We start from the raw sequence: 8,421 nt of genomic DNA on the forward strand, positions 1-8,421 counted from the left end.
TATAAATAGAATCTTAGATTCGTGGTCATTTTGTATTGAATTCATTTAACTCGTCATCTAAGGCAAGCCTCGTTTTTGTCTTTATGTAGATGACTTGTTTAATAAATTCAATACAAAACGACCACTCAGGCAAGATCCTATATGTATTAAATTCAAGTGTTTGTGTTAATGGTATTTGGCAAATATTAACAAAGCAAAAAATACTTTATTTAAAAGATATAACCGTTTAGAAGTCCATTAATTTTGTTAAATTGGTACAATAACTTAAGGATTGTACAGTTATTCTAAACAAACGAGTGTGGATTTACCTCCAACTTTTTTGAAACCCAGATTCGTCTTTTACAAAGGAGCCATTGCTTAGACGGTATTGCTTCTGTTGGAACGCTGCAAGACCGTCCATAGAGACAAATTCTTCGTTTGTGTAAGTGTCGGTTAAGGTCAGTTCAAGTGAGTTTCTTTCGAAGTTTATTATTACTTTGACATGAATTCCATTAAGAAGACGCACGCTGTGTGTAGATATGTGCGCATCTTGATTCATCCACCACTTAAGCAAAATTGATATTCAAATAAACCATCAAAATACATGTTCATGAATTCCATGCATATGTTGATAAAACTGTACTATTATAATTGTACTTCAAAATAAATTGTTAGTCGGCCATAAACATTTATGCAACTGACAACGGTAATTGTGTGCGTGATTTTTAATCACATTATACATACCATATAGACATATACTTTAGAACTGGATTTTATTGAGAAAAATCGTGTCCTGTTCAGAATCTTAGTTTTATTCATAAACTTAAATAAATTGTTTGGCTAGCCTGCACAAACCGACAAACTTTATACAAAGCAAAATCACTGCTTCATATCAGGAAGAGATGTGTAGGTTTATTGTATCTCATATTCATGTTGAATCCGATTTACGAGCAAATATTATCATTGTGTATTAAATGTAGTGCAAGCATGACACTTGTAACGCATATTATCTGTTCGAAAGAACATTTTATTAATGCTATACCCATGCGGTATCCTTCGCAAAGCTATGCAATCCGTCTTCGTTTGGGTGTACCATTAGAAAACCTTCGATTTTGATTGAATCGCAGATATTAATCGTGTAGATCTCATTCCCGTTACGGCAGGTGACTGCACACAGACATGCCGATGTCGGCTTCTTTGTACACGATCGCATCTTGATCTGGACCTTTAAAAATATTAACAACACCATGATTCGTATCCAGAAAAAAATATATGAGCTTGTTACATGTAATTGGTAACGAAAACGGCTGTATTATAATAACGAATGTCACGTTTTTTATCATTACAGGGTTTCTGATTTAAATCTATATATTTCGGTTTACTTTCGTTAATTATCCACGTACAAAAACATCCTACACATGAAATTTTACAACATTTTAGATTCCTTGATTTACGCATGTATGTTATGATTTATTGCATACAAAAGTGTCTCTTTAGCATTTTACCTCCACCGGAAGAGTATTGCCCCTCAACATCAAGAACTCTCCTGTTTCACTAAGGGCCATCGAAACTGAGTGATTGAAGCTAGAAACAAGACGTAAAACGAAACACTAGTATGATAATAATAAAAAATATAATAGTAAACTCAAATAATAAAAATAAAGGTTATTATAATGCTTCACAATCTAATTGTGTTTTATTTGTTAATATTTTATTCAATTTCATGAACATAAGTAGAAGAGGAGCAAAACTATCGGGTACGTATACAATTGTTAACATTGTATCGATATATTTTAGCGGGTACGTCAGAACAATAAATCATACAGCTACAGTTTGTGAACAAGTTCCAGATAATCACCAGTTCCGATTAATTTGTATTTAATTTTCCATAATGCCCCAAAAAACAAAATGAAAAGTGTTTAATGTATACATTAGGTTAAGGAATAAATTAACAAAGATTTAGCAAGAAAGCTTTTGTATTATGTTTACAGGGGGGATAAATGCAGCAAAAAGTTAATCGGAACTGATTGAATGAGTTATGTTTTGAAATGTGCATATGGATATAGATGGCTTTATTTCAAATAAACTTTTTGCTGATTGAAAACAAATGCCATGACAATGTTTTGAAATACTTATTATGTAAGTTGAATGATTTTTAATAATTTTTCAAAGGGTGAACTTTAATTGGCTATTTTTGACAAATAACTCCATATGCCGTCTGGCCTAACCTGTTATCATAATAAAGAAATGTTACCCTTTTTTCCATCATCTTACATTGACACTAAATCCCGAAAGAAATTATTGTGATCAAAAGAATTAACGTTTTTTTTTGCCGGGTGATTCTAAACTGGTTGACTGACTGTATATACCTGTATGAAATGGCAACTGTTTTAGTCACGATCGTCGTTTGGTAGCCGGTATTCCAGCCCACATGCACTGTCGTATTCTTCTCAATAGGGTCAACAAGCTTGATCTGCAAATAATACACACAACTGAGGGATTATTTTGATTTTTCCTGGATAGCAATACACAATATTGATCACCTGTGTATAAAGGTGAATTTTAATGTGTTGTATTCGGACAATATACGTCAATGTACGGTTGGTTTCACTTACTTCCTAAATAACTTAAAATACATAAGTACACTCTAATACATCAAAATAATTAAAACTATTAAGACAGGAGTATTACTATTACGAAGCATCCGGTACACATCCTGTGTATTTTATGAATGATCAATAGTATAATTACACGTATCATTGATCACAGAAATGTAAGTTATATGCCCTTCTGTAATTATAATAAATAATAGTTTATGGGTATGCCCAATTACTCAATATAGTCATGGTCACAAAACAGAGTCCTACCTCAATATCTGGAAACATATATCCATTCCAAAGATCATGACCAGTCACAGACGGTCTAAATTTAACTTTGTATACGTCATCAGGAGAGTGGGACTCAAACTGGGTCACTAAAATTTTGAATGCGCTCTCATAATTTGCAGAGAGGAATGTTCCGTTCTTATAATCCGTCGTGTAGTTTGTATACAAATTCCAACGGGCACTATCCCATGAACCATATTTCTTCAGTCCCTCTGAAGTTAGTCCTTTAGTAGTGAAACCACATACAGGGTGGTCGTCAGCACTAAGGGGACTTGCGCAGTTTCCTTCCTCAATGAGTTCCCATTCAATGTCACATGTTAATGAAGTGTCATCTACCGCCGTCTTGCAACCAATTGGTGAGTGGGACACGGTATCGATAAAGCCTCCATTAAAAGTACTGTTCACGAACCACTTAAAAACAAATCCGATTTGTCCCAAGCCTTTTACATATGTAGAGATGCACAACTTATTGTAATACCGTTGTTATATTTTTTTCAACAATACATATCGTAAGACACAATACGTGATCTCTCAGAAGCCCTCTTTAACAAACATCAATATTGAAACACATGCATGTTTAAAACAAACTCAAGGCATAAATTTACTTACAGATTCAAAGCCCACAACTTCTGTGTTACTAAATATTGGCGTTGACCTGTGCCCAAACATTGATTCCGACCATTCAAAACTACATTGAACCTGATAATACAAAAATGACGAGATAACACCTCACACTATGCCTACTCATTGAACAGTTTTAGAATATTAATGCAACATTAATTATATGGATGATATATCATGATACTAAACATAACTACAAACTACGATTATTACATCCGTATCAAAGTATGAGAACTGATTAAATTGTTTGTTTTGTTGAGAGCATTAGTTAACACCTAGTTATTGAGCTCGCTTGAATCAAAAGCCATCTTCTTGTCATTTTTCTGTTACTAAATATTACTTTGCATCTTCATATTATTTGTCGATAACAAACGCGCAGGAGTCATCGATTCTTGCACTTTCTAATCGCTGCGAGCACTATCATTTATATAAAAGTAAGGTTACCGAAAATCCGGATAGTTGTTGTCCACATTCGTCCTTTATCTCTCGTTCTGATATGTCACTTATGTTCAGATTTGGTCGTTTGTACGGACCAGCTGACTTACAATGGGTGCCGTCGATGTACCTGTAATTCATACTCATACATATTTTGTGTTCAGTTCTAATGTCTAATGTAAGTACGAATTCAATAAATATAAGTTTAACTTGTTATAAGTGAACGATATGAAATATTAAGTAGTTTCGTGTGTTTACGTACCAATTTACTGTGTAGAAAAATCCGTCATCGATGTAATAGCGGAAAAAATAATTGTTGCCACAATTTTCACAGAAAGACTGATAATAGCTAATACGACTATCAAATATGTGACATTGGAAGTATGTGTACGGAATTTGCATCTCCGTTCCAGTTGTTGCATCATACTCAACATGAAAATCTAAATTCGTTGCAACCTGTGCCCATTTTCTCGAAGAATTACCACCAATGTTTGAAGATATTCCAGTGTCTGAAATAATTTTTTTCCAAATTATTACAAACACACTGAAACCTGCTGATGTCGTTATTACTAGTATGTAACACAAGGCTTATTACAATCTCGCAATACAAGAATAACTATACAGGGAAGTCGAAAGGAACGGTTGCATAGTGAATCTGCTGTTATTACTTAGTGATATGTTATATTAATAAATAATTTAAATACACAACACAACGTACATACCAACACAATATCCAGAAAAGGAAATGGGCGCTTTCTTTATGAAGATGAAATAGCTTCCAGAACAATTTCGGATACTGACGTTGAATTCCTTTGATATTCCATACACACTAAGTCCTCCAATTTGAACAGTTTTGTCAATGGATTCCCCAAACTGGAGATCGAATACATCCGCACTATTAATCCCATCTGAAATTCAAACATTTACATTTATTTCAATAAGGAATGGATTTAAATTAAACAGCCGCTTCGTTGGATATGTGTATGCAAGGAAAGTATATAAGCGAGATCGTGACACGAATTGTGGTCTTTTCACAAAGGAAGTACCTTTTAAATAGATAGGATATTTTGTTCCACACGTCCCAGGGCTCGTATTAGTAACAGAACTGGCTTCAGACAGCATGTGCTTGCCAAAGTCATACCATTTCTCTTCGATGAGGTCATCACGAACGGGAAGTTCTGACGGGGAAAGTCGGTACAGAGGAGATCGACGATACTTATCCGGGAATTGGCGGATTCTTTGAAGACAAATATCTTCCCTTTCGGCTGAAAATAGTCAGGTTTGCTGGTTTAAATATATTTTTAATTTAGCATGAAATTGTACAAAATTTGCTAGTTATTCATATTATTTATATAAAATTATTATTTTGCTATTCGTTTTCTTTTCAACTAACTAAATCAAAACCAAATTCTTAACGTAATTAGTGTGCATAAATTAGACTCGTACCAGAAGAGACACATTTCCGATTCACTTCCACATATCCTTCAATACAAGAACAATGAGATTCCATACATCTGGTCCAAGCAAGCTTTGAAGAACAAATCTCGTCGTCGGTACAATTCATGCCAATCACTAAAATGCCAGAGCAATATAATTTGTTGAGCAACCGGTATACACAAATACATTTGTACTATAGTTCAAATCTTATGACTGGCTAAATTCTGCACAGCTTATAACGGCTTTTTATGTTTGTATCGCTTTGTAATAACCTGCAAGTGAAAGTGTTAAATAACAAACTTTTCATTTAAGAAATATCATGCATAACATAATTCCACAAACATAGTAATGTGTCTTTTACTTTTGGATGACGAAGCCAATTTAACCTATGATTGTTATCACACTTAAGTTCTGTTTACAAGTTGAAATCGATTCAGTTAAAGACAAATCTGTGATACAAAAAACTGCCACTCAGATACATTTATTCATCTAATCTATTTATTTATTTTGATTTGGGATGAAACCAATGTTTTTAATACTCGTATGGATATTATACGTTCTAGCTAAATTCTGTCAAGGACTACTTTACGTGCCTAAACCAAAGTAACATCAAGCAAATAATAAATAGTTTGTAAAAACAGGATATAGCAGAACTTTTATTTCCATAACACTTATGTATTAGCTTATTTCGTAATGTCTGTAAAAGGTCCCTGTATGCAGTGGCTTCCGACGCTGTCTTTCAGTTATTTCTAAATTATTGTTGCCTGAATTAAAATTGATTTTAGCAAAACCAAAATACAATTAATAGTACGTGTTATAGATAAATAAAACATTGTCTCTTTTTATCAAGTATCGTACATTATCCGACTACGCACATGCAATTGAGATGCTCTTTAAAAAAAAAGTCACGTTCTTTGTTAACGAAAGTATCGTAATTCACGATGTTAACACGAATTCGTGTATATTGTAAAATTAAAAACAGCTTTGTTGGGGAAATGGTTTTTTTTGCATACAGAGGTTTGTTTTAAAACTATGCTTTTGCTTTTTATTTTTACTTTTTTTATGTTGGCTCTGACCTTTTTGTATTGGATCTATGGAAATATACACCATTCAAAATCATACGAGTTAACGTAAGAAAACATAACATGTATCATAAATCATTTTAACAATTTATGCTTAACCAAAATAAATTGATTAATCATAAATGTAAGCTGCTTTACCCGTGTAATGCGAAAATTGAGTACAATATTAACATTGGTTAAAAAATAATCATACAACATTTTTACAATACATGTATATGCTAAACCAAAATAAATGTATTAAACATACGTGTTAGCTGCCTAACCTGTGAAATGAGTAAGGTTGGTACAATATGGAAGTTGTTTTATTTTAACCTAAAAAAAACGGGTGACGGTCAATTATTGAGAATAATATATGATCAGAAAAAATCTACAGATTGTATTTATTTTGTTTATTATTGTATAGATGTCCTGTTTGTTAATAACATTATGTTCCGTCTTCTTGAATACCCTTTACTATTGTTTAAGCATATGATAACACAAGCTTAACTAAAACACCTAGACGGATGTAAACTCCAATACGGAGAATTCCATCTATCAAAACCTTAGCAATACTCTGCTGAATTATCTCTTTGTTGCATTGCCATTTCCACCACATAAGCTGTTCACACAGATCAATTAAATATGTTTCAATTTTGTGTGGAATGATAAACCACGAATAAGCAAAACTATTTTACTAAAATAATATACAGAATTGATCTTTTTTAGCTTTTTTTTCATTTCTCTGAATTGCTCATGGATCCGTAGAATTGCAACTGGTATTGGAACATGGATAAATAATGTTAATACAATGATCGATTTACAGAAATAATATAACTTTTAAAGTCACTATTCTGAAAACTTAATTAACAATATATGAATAATTTTTTAAATGAAAATTTGAAATTATTTGTTAAAATACGAACGCAAAAGTTTGTGCACCAAAATCCATTTTCTACAACCCATATATAAACAAAAATTGTGAACAACTTAGTTTTCATTTTAAGTCATTGTTTCAAAAAAAGCTTTCATTTTGTCAGTGGATTGATGCACAACGCTGAATTACATTTTTTTACAGTTATGATGATTTTTTAAGTTTTCAATCAAAATACTCATTTATAGAAATTAAACTAGCACTTAAAATATACACAAAGCTCAGAATTATACATAGCAAAAGAAAAAAAGACAAAACGGCTACTATACGTACTACACGGGTATGTAAAGTTGAAACACATATGTTTTACCCGAGTATGTTTTGGTATTTTTGAAAAAAACAATTTTCGCGGTATTCTACACAATTTAAACCACCACGACGGTTAGTCAACCAATATACGCTTATCCAGGGTAAGCGGGTTTACCAGAACTAAATGCATACCGGTTAAGTCAGTAACAGAAAACTGCCCTATTCGATTAAAAAGTATGGATGAGAATGGCTGTATAACTAAGTAATGACCACGCTGTTACCGCAATCTGGAGGTATTAATTAAACCGTTTAGATAATTGGAAATATAACAGTCAATCCTCTATCTTCTACCCAGTTTATTCAAGGCTTTGATTTTCCGATTTCCGTCTTTTCTTTTGATTAGCAGTGCTGCCTTATTTTGGCAACTTACATGTTTAATAATCTCGTAGGCGTAAGCGCTCGCCTTTTTTGTGAATTTCCCGATTTGGAGGTAAAGATTAAACTTTATGTTCTCAATGCGCTGCTGGCTAGAAAAGGATTTAACGTGACAGAACTTTTATGAAATCTTTTGCGAAAAGACTACTGGCTTCTTTCAACAATCTTACATATTTACTGAAATAGTTTTGATTTAATTTTGCATTTTTTATACAAATAACGACTCGTTCATAAAAATGCCTATGATATTAAAGTGTGAAAGCTTTAAACATTTTAAGAAACTCATATTGTCCTAAATATACTAGCCAGTCAGTATAAGTAAAGTACATAAAAAAAACTTATAAACATAGTGACATTAAATGATGCGTATTATTCTTTTGTTTTCTCT

The 8,421-nt window shown here is 32.6% G+C and overlaps 2 long non-coding RNA genes across 2 annotated transcripts; both read right to left on the bottom strand.

Moving 5' to 3' along the window:
* Window positions 1-1,499: 1,499 nt before the first annotated feature.
* Window positions 1,500-3,224, bottom strand: LOC127875415 (uncharacterized). The gene is made up of 3 exons (XR_008047399.1): window positions 2,847-3,224; window positions 2,349-2,452; window positions 1,500-1,563 (listed from the first exon to the last, which is right to left on the bottom strand). It is a non-coding gene; the product is annotated as an uncharacterized LOC127875415 (long non-coding RNA).
* Window positions 3,225-4,335: 1,111 nt separating this feature from the next.
* On the bottom strand, window positions 4,336-5,040 carry LOC127875417 (uncharacterized). The gene is made up of 3 exons (XR_008047402.1): window positions 4,967-5,040; window positions 4,643-4,828; window positions 4,336-4,429 (listed from the first exon to the last, which is right to left on the bottom strand). It is a non-coding gene; the product is annotated as an uncharacterized LOC127875417 (long non-coding RNA).
* Between the last annotated feature and the right edge of the window lie 3,381 nt (window positions 5,041-8,421).

This window comes from Dreissena polymorpha, chromosome 3 (genome assembly GCF_020536995.1).
Source record: "Dreissena polymorpha isolate Duluth1 chromosome 3, UMN_Dpol_1.0, whole genome shotgun sequence".
NCBI lineage: Eukaryota > Metazoa > Mollusca > Bivalvia > Myida > Dreissenidae > Dreissena > Dreissena polymorpha.